Genomic DNA, 6,000 nt, shown 5'->3' with positions numbered 1-6,000 from the left:
CAAAAAACTCTACAAGTCCAGTTGCCTTTTTGAAACGTTTTGGATATTTAATGCTCATTCATTCATCTGGAGCCTATCCCAGCTGTCATCGGGAGAGAGGCAGGGGTAAACCCTGGACAGGTCACCAGTCTATCTCAGGGCTAACACAGAGAGACAGACCTTTATTAATGCTTTCATTGCAAAAGTTCCTCCAAATTGTGCTGTTTTTTTTTTTTTAGTTTGCCACCTGCATTCTGTGGTAGGTCTAATATATGTAAGCTGCTTACGTAACATCGGTAAATTAGAGCTACAGAAAATAACTTGGATCAAACTCTCCACCTGCTAAACCTCACGAGTTTCTCCATAAACATAGACAAACCCGTATTATTCCAGAAGAGTTGTTTTGAAGCTCAAATGTGGGAGGCACATGCTGCCACCATCTACCATCTTAACAGTGCCCGACTCCCCCAAGTCACAGCTTATTAATAAATGGGCAAAGAGGTGGAGCGTGAGCGGAGCCAAGGCAGATGGTTAACTGCAAGCAGACAGCCAGCAACGTGAGATGGCAGCCACCTGCCATTCAAAGCAGCCTTGCATAACTTTAAGCCACGTTTAAGCCCTATGATAAAAAATAAAAACAGGTGAGTTATATAAATCACCTCCTGTGTACGGTTGTCATGAACGGGGAAATTATCTATAGAGATAACTGGTTATAAACATGTTGGCTGTAATGTTGGCTTGCTTCTGAAGTCTGCCTCAAGTGGCCATATGGGGAACTGCATTTTATTTTTTGGCACTTAGACTTAGACTTAGCCTTAGATAAACTTTATTCATCCACAAGGGAAATTGCTTGGTCACAGTAGCTTAGTTGTACATAAAAAACACTCTTAAGAACCTCAGATAAAAAAGATAAAATAAAATAAAATAGAAATAAAACACAAGTAAAATAAAATAAAAATAGTATAAGCAAAAATGTACAAGTTAGCATATTAGCATATGGACAAATGTACAGAAATAGAGAAGGAAGAATATAAATTATATATACAGGGTAAGGTGTAAGGTGCAATAGTGTCCATTAACATTAATAACATGGAGTTATCTGTTACAGAAAGGTGAGTTGTTGTACAGCTGGACAGAGAATGGTATGAATGACATCCTGTAGCGTTCAGTGTGGGAGCGGAGCTGGATCAGTCTGTTGGAGAATGAGCTCCGCTGCCCCTCTATAGTCTGGTGTAGTGGATGTGACGGATTGTCCATGATGGAGAGCAGTTTATCCAGTGTCCTCCTGTCCCTCACTGAGACAAACGTCTCCAACTTACTGCCACTCACATGACCAGCCTTTCGGATCAATTTGTCGATCCTACTTATGTCCTTCTTGCTGGTGCTGCTCCCCCAACAAACCACAGCAAAGTACAGGGTGCTCGCAACAACAGACTGGTAGAAAATCTCCAGCAACTTGCTGCATACGTTAAAAGACCTAAGCTTCCTCAGGAAGTAGAGTCTACTCAGTCCCTTCTTGTACACAGCATCACTGTTGTCCCTCCAGCCCAGTCTGCTGTTCATGTGGACTCCCAGGTACTTATAATGGTCCACTAATTCCACCTCCAGGCCCTGGATGGTGATGGGCTCCACTGGTGTCCTCTTCTTCCTGAAGTCAATGACCAGCTCCTTGGTCTTGTCCACATTCAGGAGTAGGTGGTTTGTCTGGGACCACTCCACAAAGTCCGCGATCAGTGTCCCACCTCCTGTCCATCTCTAATACACCCAACCACTGCAGAGTCATCAGAGAACTTCTGCAGGTGGCAGGACCCAGAGCTGTACTGGAAATCAGAGGTGTAAAGAGTGAACAGAAATGGAGACAGGACAGTCCCCTGTGGTGCCCCCACATTACTGATAACAGTATCAGACAGGGAGCCCCCCAGTCGCACAAGCTGGGGCCTGTCAGACAAGTAATCAGTAATCCAGGAGACAATGGAGGAGCTGCCACCCATCCTGAGAAGCTTCTCACTCATCAGAAAGGGCTGAATGGTGTTAACTTAACACTTCAACATTTGCTTCAGTTTTCAGCTGATTGCATGCAAATCAGTCACAGTCACCATCATTAAGTAAATTATCAACATGTGGGAAACTGCACAACATCCGAGCACCACAATAAAAAGAACGACTCTCACCAAGTATGACTCAGCTCCCATCGGTCTTATCAAAGAGTCGTTGAGAAGAATCAGATTGTTTGCTTACTTAATAAAAAAACAGGCATCGGACGATGTCTGATTAGATGAAACGCCCACCAGGTATTATTTTCCTTATTACAAATTCTCAAATTTCCAGCTCTCTCACTTTTTAATGACATTTCTAAAATATTTGTGTTCGTAAAATATGAATCACAGGGCAGAACCAAAGCCCCAACGGCTCTTATGGGTTCGTGTTAGAGAGCACTCTAGGTTACGGTTTAATCATTTAGTGACGTAGTAGAAACGCTGCTGCGGTAGAGAATTTAATTTGTGTCACACCCTTCTCGAATGGGAGGCGTATGATGCATTTTTCTAACATTAAAAACAACCATATAGATAGATAGACAACTTAATTGCACTCTGACCTGACAATCAAAACGTGTTCCAACCCTCGTCATTACAACCCGATTAAAAACCTCCTCCAGCCGGTGACCTTTTCACACCAGTGACTCACTAATGCAGGCACTCATTAGAAACAGTGGGGGCACATGGGGCCTCTGAATCTATTTAGTTCAATGGGAAAAAAGAAAACTCCCTGCATTGTTGAGTAAATAGCAGCTTTTCATCTGCGTTCACCGTGGGTTTGTCAAAGGGCAAATGTCACAAAAGCGATGCTGAATAAATCTTTCAGACAAAGAATGTTGTTGCACCCCTTCATGCAACCGCATCATTTATGAGACGTGCTTCTTGAACTGCAGAACGACCTCGAATCAATATGTTGTGTATATACACGGTCACGTCTCCTAATGACTACTCTGGGACTACTCTGGGGCATTTAGACCCAGTGCATGTGAACAAAAGCTGCTGTAAAAAGCTTTTCACATACATGATTTCTGTTTGTTTCTTATACTCCCAGTTTTACATCTATGTGCAATTACCTCAAAATGCAGATTTATGTTCTGATAACTTCTTGTGGGCATTTTGTACAATCATCCACTGATTACTGACATCAGCTCGCTGACGTTATTGTCATTTTTTTTTTTGTATTTCATTTTTCCAGTCTCTGGCGGTGGGTAGGCTTTCTAAAGCTCACTATTTTGTCTTCTTGAGTGATTCCTTGGCTTTGTGTGCTTGGGATCATTATTCCATTAAAAGATTATGGACTCGTCTTCGAGCACTCTTTGAAACGGACGCAAACCATGTCATTTCCATCTCGTCATAGCAGCTACGAGGCACTTCTCCTGAAATTGTAGCTCTGCACCGAACATGTAGATACGCAGATTCAGTCTTTGATTAAACTGCCCACAGCACTTGATTATGCTGTATTTTTTTCTTTCTTTTTGGACAGCAAAGGATATTTTGTTGCCTAAATTTGTTGTTCTTTCAGATTGTGGATGCCTTCACTTTGGAAGAGTTGCCTACTAAACCCTATGATGAAATCTTGGGGTTCTTGGAGACATATTTTTGCGTCATTTTGCTGATACCGTCACTCCCATCCAAACTGTCAGTCATCTGAATGCTATGCTGCCTGAAGATTCTCCTGACAGTGGATTTAGAGATTATTAAATCCCATGCCAGACCCATATGGATCCACAGACTTTTTTTTCTGAAGGACTTTAAATAAGCTCTTTAGAGATTTGCACGATGACGCCACACCACACACCTCAGAAGCAAAGAGTAGAGTACACCTACACCATAGATGTCAGGAGTTTTGAATGAGACACGCATCACATTTCACTCACTAATCATTGGCACTAAATTATTTTATTTAAAATTATTCCTTATGGGGATATTACATCATTACATATATATACTGTATATTAGATTATACACAGCATATACAGAACCTCGCTGAAAGCATACTGCAGCAGTCATCCACTGTTCCTTCATTGTAAAGCCTATCCTCTTGCTCAGAAGACTTCCAGTGTCCCTGTGAGTTTATTTTTTATGAGTTCATCCATTACGCTGCATTTTCCCCTCTGCAGGAAGAACCCCATTGAAAAAAAAGTGACATAACATATAGAGCGACCTCCGAAAAGTGGCATCCTTCAGCATCAATGGGGCTTCGACAGGAAGGATTCTGAAAGCAGGCTGACATTTTCCAGCCTTAAAACGGAAGAAAATAATTGAAAAAGATGTTTCTGGATGACTCGGTAAAATGCTGTCTCCAATCCTCCAGACATGTTATATGTCAAGAAAAGATAAGGAGTAGCAGCAGTAGGACAGTGCAGGCTTTTTATAACCCTTGCTGGGTTAATTGGTCAACAAATAATCAAAATATGACTAATACATACATATCCATGTTATGTTTTCGTAAATAATATACATTTTAACGATTGTGCTGCAGTACTGTCGTCATTCATTCATCAACTTGTGTTTACACTGGTTAACCCTTTCACAGATGATCACTGTACCAGGACCAGGCCGTTGCTGTGTAAAATAGCAGCAACTAACAGAACGGCAAAGCAACCACTCTGATCTGAAACGTTGCTTTTTTTGTGTGTTTTAGCCCGACTTTGTTTTCATTACTTTGGAATATGCACATCACATGCTCAAGTCTCCCACAGCTACACCGCAGGAATCGTACCGACGTCCAGCCTGCATGTTGATCCGCAGGACAAGCTACACAATGTCAGCTTGCAGGCTTCCCCTGAAGCTGGTTGCCACGGTAAGGCATGTCTTACAAAGGGACATGGAGGAGCAGCTGTGAGGCTGAAAAACTCCAGCCAGCCAACTCTTCCATCCATTCTGCTCTTCAAAGGTCACTCGCAAAGAGCTTCAGCAATCATCACGTTTACCCAGAGGAGTTCCTTGGTTCTGGTTTGCGGCAGTCAAAGATGCACGTGTCCCTGCATTGCTAATGTACGTCACAAACGTGAATGTCATATCCTCCCTCTCAACACACGACTTCCTGTGTTTTTGTATAAAAATACCAAAAAAAAATACCTTTAAATAGACAGAGAAATACGCTGTCTAGGCAACACTACTTATTCTCCTTTCATGCATGACTAACGGCAGATGCTACATTAGCTCACTATCACACGACGGAAAGAGGTTTTGCAAGATGATACGAGACATTGTTTACCGGTCATGTCAGGAGATGTGACACAATACATGCACAGGACGTTATTTTGTCCCATTGAGTTGAGCAATGATGCAATGAGTTGATGGTTTGATGTTCGCAGAGCACAGCACGTTCACTGAAGCTACCATGGACTACTATGACCAAGATGGATGTAGCATTGTTGTGGCTAATTTGTGTTGCATCAAACTGTGTGGAGTTACAGCTGAGTATTTACGTCAACTTCTTCAACAGCTGTTTACTGAGCCACCATTACCTGGCTATTATTTCTCTATATTATCTAGGCTACTCTGTACTTCACAGTTTTGATATCCACGTGATGATGATAAAGCTGTTTCAAGGGTGTCTCCTATCTATAGAGCTCTAGATAAGTTATTTCGGCCTCACAGTTGACTAGACTATAGTGTGCAAAGGGTTAAGGGCTCTTCACAGAAGGCTTTATGGAGATAGTAGTTCATAATTTATTTTTATCTGCATATGAACCTTAAATAGAACTGCTAAAATAACGTGCTACGAGTACATTGCTCAGAGGAAATAAATAGCTAAATAAGCTCCATTTCCACAAAGTGTTTCTAAATAAATAAAATCAAGCGTAATCACGGATCACCAATGTTCCTTCCATCTCCCTCGCTGATGCAAAACGCACAAACAAATCTTTACCCGTGTGCTCATGCATAAAACTCGCTTCAGTTCAGGGTTTTATTAGAATCCAATAAAGGTTGTGAGGCTTCAGCAAAAGCCCATCGGACAGAGTGAGTACAATCACAA

This window comes from Chelon labrosus, assembly GCF_963514085.1.
Source record: "Chelon labrosus genome assembly, chromosome: 16".
Lineage (NCBI taxonomy): Eukaryota > Metazoa > Chordata > Actinopteri > Mugiliformes > Mugilidae > Chelon > Chelon labrosus.
Note: the sequence above shows the minus strand (reverse complement) of the source record.